This window comes from Coregonus lavaretus, assembly GCF_964263955.1.
Source record: "Coregonus lavaretus genome assembly, chromosome: 2".
Taxonomy (NCBI): Eukaryota; Metazoa; Chordata; class Actinopteri; order Salmoniformes; family Salmonidae; genus Coregonus; species Coregonus lavaretus.
In genome coordinates, this window is record NC_139989.1 from 86,862,450 (window position 1) to 86,879,862 (window position 17,413).

The following is a 17,413-nucleotide window of genomic DNA, read 5'->3' on the forward strand; positions in this document are numbered from 1 at the left end:
ACCTTGCTATAGCACAGGGATGGGCAACTCCAGTCCTCGGGGCCTGATTGGTGTCACACTTTTGCCCTAGCCGCAGCTAACACACTTGACTCCAATAATTAACTAATCATAATCTTAAATTTAGAATGTGATTAGTTTAATCAGCTGTGTTTGCTAGGGATGGAGGAAAAGTGTGACACCCCGAGGATTGGAGTACCCATCCCTACTAGCTGAAAGGCCAGACGGTTCTAGTGTTAATGACTGGTAGATGGGTGTTGCTCATGCGTTCACTCATGCTGACTGGCTCCAGTACTTTGTTCTTGACTAATGCGTCCAAGTCAGCCTTGACTTTTGGTCGTGCTTTCAGAAACGTTGGTTTGCTGTCTGGCTTAATGCTAAGCTTCCCTGTAATGTCGTTCATACTAACCAGCTGTCCATTAAAGACTTCTCCATGTTTCTTTAAGATGGCAGGTAGGTCTGTGTCTCCATGTGTCATTGTATGCACTGATGGCCAGTCCAGTGTCATTTTCTCCAACTATGAACATCCCAGTAGTGATGCATAGTCTCCTTTCACAACATAGAGTGGCATCTTTTCAGTTTGTTTGTTTACCTGAACTGTGACATCAGTGATGTCTCTCACAGCGACAGATTCACCTGTGTAAGTCTTTAACATGAGGTGCGCTGGTTGAAGTGGAAGGTGTTTCAGTGTCTTTTTTCTGACACAAGAGATACAGCTGCCCCTGTGTCTATCTCCATACCCACCGGCTGTCCCTCTAGCAAGGGGGATACATAGTAGCCGTGCGACCCGCCAGGAAAAAGTCTGGATTTTCAGTGTGACTTCCTGGTCTGATGAGTCACTCACCTCAGTGTTCTCTTACGCAACAGTGTGAACATGTCTATGTGTCTTTCGTTGGAATGTCTGTTTCTTGTTTCCCGTTTTTGTGATTTCTCTGTTCTCTTTTTGTTTCTGGAGACTTGTCCGATGTTGACCTTTTTACCACAGGCTGAACAATCCATGTCCTTACACCAGCATGTGACTTGATTTCCCGGTCTCTGATTTTCAGTTGAAACTCTGTTGAAACGTTTTATTTATTTGAAAGGAACACAGACAAGAACAAATAGCAGCAGAAATGGTTATACAGCTAGAGACACAATACTGTTAAAATATATATCAGAACAAATAGCAGCAGGAATGGTTATACAGCTAGAGACACAATACTGTTAAAATATATATCAGTATATTATGGAAACTAGTTATTGCAGATAAATACAATTATAATAAACCACATATACAATCACCCACCTCAGCCATTAGTCCTGGAATTCAGGCTTGGTGACAGTTGTGACAGTGGTATGGCTGTCCTGGGGTTCAGGCTTGGTGACAGTGGTATGGCTGTCCTGGGGTTCAGGCTTGGTGACAGTGGTATGGCTGTCCTGGGGTTCTGGCTTGGTGACAGTGGTATGGCTGTCCTGGGGTTCAGGCTTGGTGACAGTGGTATGGCTGTCCTGGGGTTCAGGCTTGGTGACAGTGGTATGGCTGTCCTGGGGTTCAGGCTTGGTGAGCCCATCATTCCCAACACTGCACCCAGACCTCCTTGGACATGGAATTGTTAAAGTGCTCCATGCACACAATGCCATTGCCCCCTTTTGCACCCTCGTGGCGCAGGGCCTGCATGGGGAACACAATTAGGGAGAAACTGTCTTCAGCTGGTGGTGCTAATGAGAGAGGGTGTGGTGGATGTTATGGGTGGAAGATGGCACATTGATGCCATCTGTTGGTAAATGTTCATTACTGCAACTCCAGTGTTTTACCGGTGTACTTGAGATACCCGGATGTATTGCAATATACTGAACAAGACTGGTTACTCGCATCAATGCCTCTGCCTCGTTATTTAACATTCAAACATGGTGTCAGAGTCGGATAACTAATCATGCTTTCCGCAAATTAGAGTCACCTGTTCTGGTTTTAAAAAGCTTAGTTGAGTAAAACTCCTCCGGAATTGTCCTTAGCTAGATTGAGTTTGCTAGTTAGCTTCAGTGTTGTTAGCAGCGTTTAGACATGGCAGCGAACATTTCCCCTCCCGCCGTTATGAAGCTCAGCGGAGATTGGAGCATAAACTGGGATACGTTTAGAGGTGAATGGGAGGACTATGCACTAGCAACGGGACTTCGGGAAAAGGACGATGAGGTAGTGGCTGCCACTTTGAGGACTATAATGGGAGCAGAATTATTTTATTTTATTTTTATTTATGCCAACACGTATACAAACACAACCTGAACCTAACAGCAGCTCAGCAAGTTAACGCTACAGCTATTCTTGATGCTCTCCAACTTTACTTTAAGCCAGCAAAGAACGTTATCTACGAGCGTTATGTTTTCGGTTGTTGCAAACAGGAGGACGGGGAGTCCATTGACAGCTTTGTCACTAAGCTAAGGGAAAAGGCAGCTACATGTGACTATGGTGCTTTAAGAGATGAACTGATCAGAGACAAGATAGTGCTTGGCATAACTGATGAGGGCACCCACAGATGTTTGCTGAGAGAACGTGACCTGACACTAGTCTTGGCAGTGGAGACATGCCGTGCAGCAGAGCTTACGGATATACAGATAAGGTCCATGGAGCTAGAAAGGCAACATATGGACAATGTCAATGCTACATTCAGGCAGCCAATAAAGAAATTCCCTTTTGCCACAGCTAATGCTAATACTACAGCCAACTCTGCAGTAGACAACCCCAATGCATGCCGATATTGTGGCATTTCTCATGGACGAGGAAAAGAACACTGCCCAGCCTATGGAAAAATATGCAAATCCTGTGGTACAGCTAATCACTTCACAAGGGCCTGCATGAAAAGCAAGAGAAAGGAGGGTAAAGTTCACTCCATTGAAATAAACACAGATGAAGGGAACAACAGCACAGAGGATGTATATGCTAGCGAGTGCATAGGGGCAGTAAGGGCAAAAGGAAAAAAATGGTTTGTCACTCTGCTACTTAATAATAAATCACAGCAATGCCAGCTAGATTCAGGGGCCACATGTAACGTTATGAGCCTTAAAGATAAAAGGAGGCTCGCGCCCAGAGACAAACTCACACAGAGTAGCACCAAGCTGAAACTGTATTCAGGCCAGTTCATGACCTCTTTAGGCCTGTATGTGACAGAGTGTGTTTTACGTGGCCAGAAACACACTCTTGAGTTTGAAATAGTTGAGGCTAGTCAACAGCCATTACTGTCAGGTTCTACATGCGAGCGCCTTGGGCTTATTAACTTCACCATCCCAGCTGATCTTAACATTATATACAACGTCCAGGCTGGGCCCCTGAGCAAGGAGACTCTCCTAAGCAAGTACCATGATGTCTTCAACGCACCGGTCGAGTCAGTTCCCGGCGAAGTCCACTTTGAGTTGGATGCAGCAATCCAGCCTGTCCAGTGTGCACCTCGCAATGTACCAGTGGCCATGAAAGCAGCTACAAAGGCTCAGGTTGACAAATACGAAGCAGATGGCCACATCATATCCGTCACCGAGCCTACAGACTGGATAAGTAATATGGTTATCGTCAAGAAACCAGACAAGCTACGGATATGCATAGATCCTAAACACCTCAACCGGGCTCTGAGACGTTCACATTACATTATGCCCACGTTGGAGGATGTTCTTTACAAGCTCTCAAAGACCAGTCTTCACGCTCGTGGACGCCAGAGATGCCTTCCTGCAGTGCAAGCTTGACGAGCCCAGCAGCTACATGACCACCCTTTGGACACCCTGGGGCAGGAAGAGGTGGTTGAAGCTCCCGTTTGGTGTCTCCGTGGCTCCAGAGGTGTATCAGCGGAAACAGCACGAGCTGTTGATGGGACTCAGCGGCGTGGAACCCATAGCAGATGACATCCTCGTAGTGGGCTGTGGGGACAGTGATGAGGAGGCAGAATGTGACCATGACGCCAAGCTGCTGGCCCTGATGGTCAGATGCAGACAGGTCAAGCTAAGGCTAAGCATAAAAAAGCTTCAGTTTAAAGTGCCAGAGGTTCGCTTTCATGGGCACATCTTGTCCTCCACCGGATTGAAGGCGGATCCAGAAAAAGTGAAGGCTGTCTTGGATATGCCCCACCCATCTGACTTGAAGGCAGTGCAGCGCATCGTCGGATTCGTCACCTACCTGGCCAAGTTCCTACCGCGGCTCTCTGAAGTGTGTGAACCACTAAGGAGGCTCATGGACAAGGACACCATCTGGCATTGGCTCCCAAAACATGACACAGCGGTGAGGGAAATAAAACAACTGGTCACCCAGACACCTGTACTGCGATACTACGATGTGTCAAAACCTGTCACGATTCAGAGTGACTCAAGCCAGTATGGACTGGGCTGTTGCCTCATGCAAGAGGGCCAGCCTGTGGCATTCGCCTCTAGGGCACTCACTCCAACAGAGCAGAACTATGCCCAGATAGAGAAGGAGTGCCTCAGCATTGTATTTGCATGCCAACGCTTCCACCACTACCTGTACGGGCGTGACAATATTACCGCAGAGACAGATCACAAGCCCCTTATTGCTATATTCAGCAAGCCTCTCCTGAATGCCCCGAAACGACTGCAGAGCATGCTACTGGCCCTACAAAACTACAACCTCAAGGTGGTGTATAAGCCAGGGCCAGAGATGTATGTGAGTGACACGCTCAGCAGGGCTACTGCATCAGGCACTCACACACGCTCCATGCATGAACAACACGCAGTGTGCAGCTTACAAACAGAGCAAATGGATGTTGAACACATCAACCAGGCTGACTACCTCAATGTTACGGACCAGCGCCTTATACAAATCAGACAGCACACAGACAGGGACGAGCAACTCCAGGCATTGAGGTCTGTGATTCTGATGGGCTGGCCCGACTGCAAGGAAGAAACTGCTTTAGCCACCAGAGAATATTGGCCAGTCAAAGAAGAGCTCAGTGTTCAAAACGGAGTAATATTCAAGGGTCAGCGAGTCGTTATTCCCCGGTCTCTGCGCCCTGAGATGTTGGCGCGCGTGCACTCAAGTCACATAGGAGGTGAGGCCTGTTACAGACAAGCACGGGACACACTGTATTGGCCAGGAATGCAGAGTGAAATCAAAGACTATGTCAGTAAATGCACAATCTGCAATGAATATGCCATTGAGCAACAGAGAGAGACGATGATGTCCCACGAGCTACCAATGCGCCCCTGGCAGATAGTAAGTCTAGATCTCTTCCAGCACAGTGGCAAAGACTTTCTGCTGGTAGTTGATCATTACTCAGACTTCTGGGAGATTGACCTCCTCCCCGACCTCTCAGCAGAGACAACGATCAAACGCTGCAAGGCTCAGTTTGCCCGCTATGGCCAGCCAGATAGGGTAATTTCAGATAATGGACCCCAATTCTCCGGATGTGAGTTCCGAAAATTTGCTGCAGAATGGGAATTCGAGCACGTCACTTCATCACCACGACACCCAAAAGCTAATGGGAAGGCTGAGTCGGCAGTCAAAATTGCAAAGAACCTCTGCAAAAAAGCTCTGCGAGAGGGCAAAGATGCCTGGAAAGCAATCCTGCAATGGCGCAATACCCCGACAGAAGGCATGGATAGCAGCCCGGCCCAGCGCCTCATGGCACGGCGTTTAAAAGCAGCTCTGCCAGTAGCAAGCACTCTCCTGGAGCCATGTGTGGTGACAGACGTGCTGGTGAAGCTACGTCACAGAAGACAGGTCTCCAAGTTCATCTACGACAAATCAGCAAAAGACTTACCTGAGCTCAGGGTGGGTGAAACGGTGCGAATGAAGCCACTACCAGGGGACCGGACGGGCCTCTGGAGACTCGGATCCTGTGTACAGAAAGTGGCACCATGCTCCTACTTGGTCGAAGTGAATGGATCACTGTACCGTCGTAACAGGGTTGACCTTCGGATTGCTGAGCCAGCATCTACTCAGAACTCGGATGGTCATAGGGGTCGCATGACAAAAGACGGAACCCCAGCAAGTCACATGGGGCCTGAGGCACTGGGCGAAGAGCCAGGAGATCACAGGTCGGCCACTCCCTCGCCCATCAATACTCCCCTTAGACAGTCAGGTGACACGCCTGTGCGGGAGCCCGCAGTCCACGCAGACAAGCCCCCTGTCTTTTCACGCTGCGGGCGTCTGTCCCAGCCACCAAAAAGACTTAATCTGTAGGTTTCCCATTAGGGATTGTTGACAGACAGAGATAAAAGTGAAGAGAGTATCAAAATGTGTTAAGTGGTTAATAAAAATAATAAAAATAAAAATAAAAAATACTTAACTGTTCATGTTGGAAATTACTACTAGGTTTGTTTTGTTAGTGAATTGACAGCTCCTGTCCTATTTTATAAAAGGGAAGATGTTATGGGTGGAAGATGGCACATTGATGCCATCTGTTGGTAAATGTTCATTACTGCAACTCCAGTGTTTTACCGGTGTACTTGAGATACCCGGATGTATTGCAATATACTGAACAAGACTGGTTACTCGCATCAATGCCTCTGCCTCGTTATTTAACATTCAAACAACGTTGTCTTGCTTTGGTCTGAAATACAGAGGACAGAACAATCCGCCCCAATACACCAACCTGAAAGACATCAATTAGACACAAACACAACATAAACAACATGAGTATTCAATATCAAATGCATCTAACTAATCTGATCTGCTTTATGTATTCTTCTTTTCGTCAAGTCGAACATAATCTACATTGGGTCATCTGTGTGTGTGTGTGTGTGTGTGTGTGTGTGTGTGTGTGTGTGTGTGTGTGTGTGTGTCTTACCTGTTCGTAGTATTTGATACATTTCTCTATCAGAGCTCACAGCTCCCAAACTCTCCACCACTTAACTGGACAGGGGCAGGATAAGCCAGGTACTAAAGGGAGGAGGATGGAAGGAGATGGTGAGAAAGTATATCATGGGTTTAAATGACTACAATTTCTCAATATTGAGTCTAGCTAGCTAAAATTAGCTAACGTTACAGTAACTTTAACTAGCTAGCTACTGTAGCTAACGTTAGCTAAAATGTACCAACATTTATACAACAATTACCAGCTAACATTACAGGCTATGTAGCTTGGCTAGCTAATGAAAAACCAAGAGTACATTACATCATGTATTGTTTTTTAGTTATTTGATAGTAGTTTGATGAATTATTATCTTAGCTAGCGAATAGCTAAGGTTCACTCACCTTTCACGTCAATCCGTTGCAAGTCATCTCTTATTGGTCGCGTCTCTCCAACCATCCGCGCGCTTCCCGCTTCCAGTTGTCTTTTGACCAACGGTCACAATTTGAATTCTACGCTCGAGCGCCCTTTACTCACGAGGGCGCTGCTGGTTCCAAAACGAACCCCTCTTTTGAAAAGGCTTCTTCAAAGAACCCCTGAAGTCTACAACGGTTCAACAACGAGCTGATGGCAGAGTATAGGCTTGGAAATTAATCTTAAGGTATATTTTTTACCTTATATTATCCTAAAGGATCCTACAGGAAGCTTTTCTTTTAAGAGTGTAGTTCACGTTTACTCATTTATCTGCAAAACCATGCCTTCTGAGTTGTAAAGGGGTGGCCAGCCACATAATTAGTTTTAAAAGTCTACCATGACAACAACTATCCTATTGACTATATCCAGTAATAGTTTCTTATTGTTCTAGTTAAGATCTCACAACACAGTTACGCTACTACAATTAAGACATAAGACATAAGTATATATCATTTGAAAATGCAGACAAAATTGGCTTGAACTTGTCGTGTAATAACAATTTTGAAAAACACTAAAAAGGCTATGTATTCTCCCAAGGTCAATACTTCAAAAAATAATGAATCATAAAATGTTTGTCCTCTGTAGTTGCGTGTCTTTCTTTTTTTGCTGAAATCCATACTTTTTCATTAAACGTTAATGAAATTCAACCACCGACTTTTTGCTCCTTTTTTTTGCAACTGTGTCATTTGAATATCCAATGACTTAGACCAAGGGCTCCAAATACTCGTTGTCCAATCAAATCACACAATCTACAGATGGGCTGTCAACCAATCAACATTTTGCAGATCATTACAGGCGTCAGTAAACACAAAATTGGGCGCATAACTTTATTGACTTGGCACATTTTCTGTCCAGAGACACTGAGAAATAACAACCAGGAAAGATAAATCATAGAAAGATATGTTTATTTTACATATTACAATAATTGTATAGCCTAGGTTTCATTTACAAACAGACACATTCACTACATTTGTTCCATTATTCACTAAATTACTTATTATTTTCAGTAAACTCTTATTCTATAACATTTATTGTTTTAACATTCACACTGCTAGTTTTACACATTATATTTATATATATATATACACACTACCGTCATTTATATAAATATAATATATAATGATCAATATATAACCATATAATATATATAGCATTTACTATATAGACACACACACACACACACACACACACAGACACACACAGACACACACACACACACACACACACACACACACACACACACACACACACACATACATACAGTATTGAGAGATAGGGAGAGACAGACAGTTGTGAGGACAATATGTCTGAGAATCAATATGTAGGTTGTAGTTTAGAATGAGTTAAAGGCAGAGGAGGGTACAATAGGACAAGTGTTTTGTCCCTGACCAGTCCTCCTACTGCCAGACCACTGGATCCTGTGTCTCCATCTAAAACCTCATTTCTGTGCCGGCCGTGCTTGGCCACACTAAGAACCAAGACCCAGAAGAAGGGTAAGAAGAGGACATTGGCTGTTACACCAGCTAAGGAGAAGAAGGTGAGATTGGCTGTTACACCAGCTAAGGAGAAGAAGGTGAGATTGGCTGTTACACCAGCTAAGGAGAAGAAGGTGAGATTGGCTGGAACACCAGCTAAGGTGAAGAAGGTGAGATTGGCTGTTACACCAGCTAAGGAGAAGAAGGTGAGATTGGCTGTTACACCAGCTAAGGAGAAGAAGGTGAGATTGGCTGTTACACCAGCTAAGGAGAAGAAGGTGAGATTGGCTGTTACACCAGCTAAGGAGAAGAAGGTGAGATTGGGTGTTACACCAGCTAAGGAGAAGAAGGTGAGATTGGCTGTTACACCAGCTAAGGAAAAGAAGGTGAGATTGGCTGTTACACCAGCTAAGGAGAAGAAGGTGAGATTGGCTGTTACACCAGCTAAGGAGAAGAAGGTGAGATTGGCTGTTACACCAGCTAAGGAGAAGAAGGTGAGATTGGCTGTTACACCAGCTAAGGAGAAGAAGGTGAGATTGGCTGTTACACCAGCTAAGGAGAAGAAGGTGAGATTGGGTGTTACACCAGCTAAGGTGAAGAAGGTGAGATTGGCTGTTACACCAGCTAAGGTGAAGAAGGTGAGATTGGCTGTTACACCAGCTAAGGTGAAGAAGGTGAGATTGGCTGTTACACCAGCTAAGGAGAAGAAGGTGAGATTGGCTGTTACACCAGCTAAGGTGAAGAAGGTGAGATTGGCTGTTACACCAGCTAAGGAGAAGAAGGTGAGATTGTCTGTTACACCAGCTAAGGTGAAGAAGGTGAGATTGGCTGTTACACCAGCTAAGGTGAAGAAGGTTAGATTGGCTGTTACACCAGCTAAGGTGAAGAAGCTGAGATTGGCTGTTACACCAGCTAAGGTGAAGAAGGTGAGATTGGCTGGAACACCAGCTAAGGTGAAGAAGGTGAGATTGGCTGGAAGACCAGCTAAGGTGAAGAAGGTGAGATTGGCTGTTACACCAGCTAAGGAGGAGAAGGTGAGATTGGCTGTTACACCAGCTAAGGTGAAGAAGGTGAGATTGTCTGTTACACCAGCTAAGGTGAAGAAGGTGAGATTGGCTGTTACACCAGCTAAGGTGAAGAAGGTGAGATTGGCTGTTACACCAGCTAAGGTGAAGAAGGTGAGATTGTCTGTTACACCAGCTAAGGTGAAGAAGGTGAGATTGGCTGTTACACCAGCTAAGGAGAAGAAGGTGAGATTGTCTGTTACACCAGCTAAGGAGAAGAAGGTGAGATTGTCTGTTACACCAGCTAAGGTGAAGAAGGTGAGATTGGCTGGAACACCAGCTAAGGTGAAGAAGGTGAGATTGGCTGGAAGACCAGCTAAGGTGAAGAAGGTGAGATTGGCTGTTACACCAGCTAAGGAGGAGAAGGTGAGATTGTCTGTTACACCAGCTAAGGTGAAGAAGGTGAGATTGTCTGTTACACCAGCTAAGGTGAAGAAGGTGAGATTGGCTGTTACACCAGCTAAGGTGAAGAAGGTGAGATTGGCTGTTACACCAGCTAAGGTGAAGAAGGTGAGATTGTCTGTTACACCAGCTAAGGTGAAGAAGGTGAGATTGGCTGTTACACCAGCTAAGGTGAAGAAGGTGAGATTGGCTGTTACACCAGCTAAGGAGAAGAAGGTGAGATTGTCTGGAAGACCAACAAAGTCCCCTGTCCCCGAGGTGAAGAGGACACCTCCAGTCTATGGGTCTGGTCCCCTTGCCAGGGCCAGATATTACCTGGATTGCCATCAATACCTCCATGCTTTGTTTATAATAATAATAAGCCATTTAGCAGACACTTTTATCCAAAGCGATTTACAGTCATGCGTGCAAACATTTTTGTGTATGGGTGGTCCCGGGGATCGAACCCACTATCTTGGCGTTACAAGCGCCGTGCTCTACCAGTTGAGCTACAGAGGACCACGGTGAGGTCACACGTGAAGAAGTACAAAGAGGACATCATCAAGAGGTAAGGTAGTAGAAGTATGTGATAAGAGTGATTGTTTTTTAGACTTGAGATTATAATTCAGTTGATATGCCATACCATACATCTACAATGTAGGATCATAGGTTTGTGTGATTTCTATGTACTTTCAGAGAAAAGGAGTTAGTGCAGGAAAAAGATGGTCCCTTGTCCCAACTGGTGGAGACAGAGGTCTTTCAGACCTTTTCCTGGAGTGAGACTCTGGCGTGGGGCAGAGGAGAAGGCACCTTTGATGACCACCTGTTAGAGGGCAACCCTTCCCCAGGCCAGAAACCTCAAAGTAGATCTCACCAAAGGTAGAGAAATCACCACAAGGTGAGGATTAACCCAATATCATGTTCACACTAGATGTCCAATATCAATCATTTCACAATTGACATGTTGTATATAGTTGTACCGTTTCTACAAGTCAATTAGTAAAGTAAGTACGCCTCTGACATGTAAGCCTTGTCCGAGACAAAAGACAAAACTAAGAGAAGAAACCTTCTAATGTCTCCTCTTTTCAGAGACGACTTTCAATGTAAGAAGCAGGACCTCCTTGACAGAGGGACATGGATGGTGCTGTCAATGGCCTTGTTCACCAGCAGGCAAAATAAAATGAAGTTTGTACCAACATGCCTGGAGATGGAGCTGTGGAGTGGAGGATGCTGTGAGAAGATGTTCATCACTCTGAACTCCATGGCCATCTGCCTATGTTCTGATGCCACTAGAGGACATGTTAACAGGTTGAGGGTCGGCAATGATACCCAGATCATGAAGTGGAAGAAACAGGCTGAGGTAAGTGTGAGTCTTAAACATATGTAAACACAATTTTGATTCAGCCTATTTCATAATTCTGTTATTTCAAGGTGATTACACAGGCTACCTTATTTATGAGTACAATGAGTGGTTATTACGTGTATGTCAGTAATCTCAATGTTAATTCCAGACTAAGATATTTAAGAGGATACTGGTCTATTCACAGGAGGAAACTGTGATGTACGGAACGTTCTCAATGACCTGGGACAATGTCCAAGTATGTCCAAAATGTGTGGTCTAACATTCTATTTATTATTGTGATAGTTCAGTAAAACAAGAATATATCTTCCTAATGGCATTTCCCATATACAGTGCATTCGGAAAGTATTCAGACCCCTTCCCTTTTTCCACATTTTGTTACGTTACAGCCTGATTCTAAAATGGATTAAACAAAATAAAAATCCTCATCAATCTACACACAGTACCCCATAATGATGAAGCGAAAACAGGTTTTTAGAAATGTTTGCAAATGTACTAAAAATAAAAAACTGAAATGCCTTATTTACAAAGGTATTCAGACCCTTTGCTATGAGACTCGAAATTGAGCTCAGGTGCATCCTGTTTCCATTGATCATCCTAGATATGTCTTTACAACCTAAACTGAATGGATACGTAATACATAAAAATGTACGCAAAAATAAAATGCAAAAATGCAAATGAAATGTTGTCATTATTTGAAATGGGTGAATTATTGTTATGGTCATCAAAGAGGCCAGAAGGATGGCTGAGCAGCTGATTAAAAACATGTATTATACCCACTCTAACCCAGGGTCATGTATTATACCCCCTCTAACCCAGGGTCATGTATTATACCCCCTCTAACCCAGGGTCATGTATTATACCCCCTCTAACACAGGGTCATGTATTATATCCCCTCTAACCCAGGGTCATGTATTATACCCCCTCTAACCCAGGGTCATGTATTATACCCCCTCTAACCCAGGGTCATGTATTATACCCCCTCTAACCCAGGGTCATGTATTATACCCCCTCTAACCCAGGGTCATGTATTATACCCCCTCTAACCCAGGATCATGTATTATACCATCTCTAACCCAGGGTCATGTATTATACCCCCTCTAACCCAGGGTCATGTATTATACCCCCTCTAACCCAGGGCCATATATTATACGCCCTCTAACCCAGGGTCATGTATTATACCCCCTCTAACCCAGGGTCATGTATTATACCCCCTCTAACCCAGGGTCATGTATTATACCCCCTCTAACCCAGGGTCATGTATTATACCCCCTCTAACCCAGGGTCATGTATTATACCCCCTCTAACCCAGGGTCATGTATTATACCCCCTCTAACCCAGGGTCATGTATTATACCCCCTCTATCCCAGGGTCATGTATTATACCCCCTCTAACCCAGGGTCATGTATTATACCCCCTCTAACCCAGGGTCATGTATTATACCCCCTCTAACCCAGGGTCATGTATTATATGTATTATACCCCCTCTAACCCAGGGTCATGTATTATACCCCCTCTAACCCAGGGTCATGTATTATACCCCCTCTAACCCAGGGTCATGATTTATACCCCCTCTAACCCAGGGCCATGTATTATACCCCCTCTAACCCAGGGTCATGATTTATACCCCCTCTAACCCAGGTCCATGTATTATACCCCCTCTAACCCAGGGTCATGTATTATACCCCCTCTAACCCAGGGTCATGTATTATACCCCCTCTAACCCAGGGTCATGTATTATACCCCCTCTAACCCAGGGTCATGTATTATACCCCCTCTAACCCAGGGTCATGTATTATACCCCCTCTAACCCAGGGTCATGTATTATACCCCCTCTAACCCAGGGTCATGTATTATACCCCCTCTAACCCAGGGTCATGTATTATACCCCCTCTAACCCAGGGTCATGTATTATACCCCCTCTAACCCAGGGTCATGTATTATACCCCCTCTAACCCAGGGTCATGTATTATACCCTCTCTAACCCAGTGTCATGTATTATACCCCCTCTAACCCAGGGTCATGTATTATACCCCCTCTAACCCAGGGTCATGTATTATACCCCCTCTAACCCAGGGTCTTTGGGTGGGAAGGAGAGGTTCCAGACAGCTACAGCTGAAGAAACAGGCCGCAGGTTAAACGATGACCAAGTGACCGATTGGCTAGCAGAGCAGGTTGCGAAAAACAATTTTCATCGAAATATAGTTTTTTTCTATTCATCCCTTGTCACAGTTTCAGGCTGATCTATGTGACATGCAGGCACTTGCCGATAAAAATGATGGAGATCGATACATGCTAACGGTTATAGACGTTTTACTCTAAAATAGCTTTTGTCTTAAAAAATAAGAGTGGGGCAGAGGAGACTCGGGCCTCCTAGCCCTGAATCATATGAAAATAGTGTTGACCTACAACCCTATTCAACAACGTGTATGAATCACAGGGGGTGATGAGCTAGCTATACAGACCAGTGGTCATTTATCCTCCATGTTGGGGACGACGCCCAATAAAGGGGTGGCTGTGACAGATAGATTATTCCCATACCCTGTGGATATACATGCAGGGCTTTACACCATGTTGGGGACGACGCCCAATAAAGGGGTGGCTGTGACAGATAGATTATTCCCATACCCTGTGGATATACATGCAGGGCTTTACACCATGTTGGGGACGACGCCCAATAAAGGGGTGGCTGTGACAGATAGATTATTCACATACCCTGTGGATATACATGCAGGGCTTTACACCATGTTGGGGACGACGCCCAATAAAGGGGTGGCTGTGACAGATAGATTATTCCCATACCCTGTGGATATACATGCAGGGCTTTACACCATGTTGGGGACGACGCCCAATAAAGGGGTGGCTGTGACAGATAGATTATTCCCATACCCTGTGGATATACATGCAGGGCTTTACACCATGTTGGGGACGACGCCCAATAAAGGGGTGGCTGTGACAGATAGATTATTCCCATACCCTGTGGATATACATGCAGGGCTTTACACCATGTTGGGGACGACACCCAATAAAGGGGTGGCTGTGACAGATAGATTATTCCCATACCCTGTGGATATACATGCAGGGTTTGACACCATGTTTGTGCATACCGACATCATATCCTATCAAAGGGTAGGAGACAGTTATGTACCCCTCCTGAGAACAGTTCATATAGATGGCAAGGATGGGGATGTAGTCAGTGTTAACTATGACAAGCCACACTACGTAACTGTAAGCAAGAAATATATTGAAAACATTCAGCTTGAGATCAAAACGGATCAGAACCAAAATATAGAGTTTACTTCTGGAAAAGTGATTGTAAAACTCCACTTTAGACCTGTCAAAGCTTCTCTACATATCTAATAAAAAACAAAAACAATAATAATAATAATAAATAAATAAATAAATAAAATGGTTATGGTACACAACCACCATCTCGATCCTAACCACTATGTATCATCCTATGTTGATCAAGTGGGTAATGGATTTCCTGGTTATTATGGAACCCAGACCATGTATGGTTCGGGGATAGGGGGTATATATCGTAACCTCTTTAGGATGGTTATACCCTTTATGAAGAGAGGCATTAGCATAGCCAAACCTCATTTAAAATCAGCAGCCAAAAACATAGTAAGTGAAGTGGTGGCTAATGCTATGACTATCCAGGCTCTGTCGCAGCCGGCCGCGACCGGGAGACTCATGGGCAGCATACAATTGGCCTAGCGTTGTCCAGGGTAGGGGAGGGAATGGCCGGCAGGGATGTAGCTCAGTTGATAGAGCATGGCGTTTGCAACGCCAGGGTTGTGGGTTCGATTCCCACGGGGGACCAGTATGAAAAAAAAAATATATATATATGTATTCACTAACTGTAAGTCGCTCTGGATAAGAGCGTCTGCTAAATGTACTGACTAAAATGTAAATGTAAATGTAGACGTGGGTCATCAGATCCTGACCATCAAGAAGGCTCAGGCCTCATGCTGTTGTCTCAAAGACCAAAAAAGAGACCTCTGGGTAGAAGACGTATGTCCTCCCTTAAAAAGAGACCTCTGGGTAGAAGACGTATGTCCTCCCTTAAAAAGAGACCTCTGGGTATAAGACGTATGTCCTCCCTTAAAAAGAGACATCTGGGTAGAAGACGTATGTCCTCCCTTAAAAAGAGACCTCTGGGTATAAGACGTATGTCCTCCCTTAAAAAGAGACCTCTGGGTAGAAGACGTATGTCCTCCCTTAAAAAGAGACCTCTGGGTATAAGACGTATGTCCTCCCTTAAAAAGAGACCTCTGGGTATAAGACGTATGTCCTCCCTTAAAAAGAGACCTCTGGGTAGAAGACGTATGTCCTCCCTTAAAAAGAGACCTCTGGGTATAAGACGTATGTCCTCCCTTAAAAAGAGACCTCTGGGTAGAAGACGTATGTCCTCCCTTAAAAAGAGACCTCTGGGTAGAAGACGTATGTCCTCCCTTAAAAAGCGGAGGTTAACCGCTGGAAGAAAGTCAGTAAGTCAAAGACGACGTAAAGTGAGGAGGTCTCGACCAAAAACTGCTAAAATATAAACTCAGAAGCGTTTTCTAAAAGAACAATCAACATGTCTCTTTTACACCGCATGTCCTCTGAAGCTCTAAAGACAGAGCTACATCTTTTCACGGCCCCCTTAACCCAGTTTCCAATAGATAGGTCCTGTTATGTGGAGATAGCCCCACTCTCTGCCATTACAGACAATGGACCTATAGAGTTGTTCACCCCAGGCCATGGTGACAACTACCTGGACCTCAACAACACAGACAATGGACCTATAGAGTTGTTCATCCCAGGCCATGGTGACAACTACCTGGACCTCAACAACACAGATAATGGACCTATAGAGTTGTCCACCCCAGGCCATGGTGACAACTACCTGGACCTCAACAACACAGACAATGGACCTATAGAGTTGTTCACCCCAGGCCATGGTGACAACTACCTGGACCTCAACAACACAGACAATGGACCTATAGAGTTGTCCATCCCAGGCCATGGTGACAACTACCTGGACCTCAACAACACAGACAATGGACCTATAGAGTTGTCCATCCCAGGCCATGGTGACAACTACCGGGACCTCAACAACACAGACAATGGACTTATAGAGTTGTTCATCCCAGGCCATGGTGACAACTACCTGGACCTCAACAACACAGACAATGGACCTATAGAGTTGTCCATCCCAGGCCATGGTGACAACTACCTGGACCTCAACAACACCTTATTACCTTTGCGTCTCAGAGTGGCCTAAAGAGATGGGACCAATATTGCAAATGATGCCAAGGTGAGCCTCATTAATTACCCCTTGGCTACCATCTTCTCCCAAGTGGATGTGACTTTGGGTGAACGCCTTATCAGTCAAAGCAGTGCCACCTATCCTTACAGGGCTATCCTGGAATGTTTACTAAACTACTCCGAAGACACTTTGAAGACACAGTTCAGCACTGGGCTGTTTAGCAAGGATACTGCTGGAGCTTCTATGGAAGCCATAGACGCCACGACTGGTGAGTCTTTTATTTTGTTCATAATGTATCTAACATTTCTCCGGTTACGTGCTGGAACATGTGTTAACATGTCATGCAGAACATTATCTTCAACATGTATTTGATCTTCAACCTGTAAGGTCTCCGGTCCAGGCATTACCAGGGCAGGCCTCTCTCTATGCTCTTCCTCCTTTAAGAGTTCCGGTAGGGAAAGCGATAAATGGTTGGTCTCTCTCTCACCTTGTTTTACCAAGGCCAAATACCTTTGCAAAGAGCTTTGTGTATTTGTGGACCTTATCCTAGGGATTAAATCATTTTCTGTTCAAAATACACTTATTTTTTAGAGACAGTAAACCAACCCTTGTATTAATGGACCTAACATTGAGACAGTAAACCAA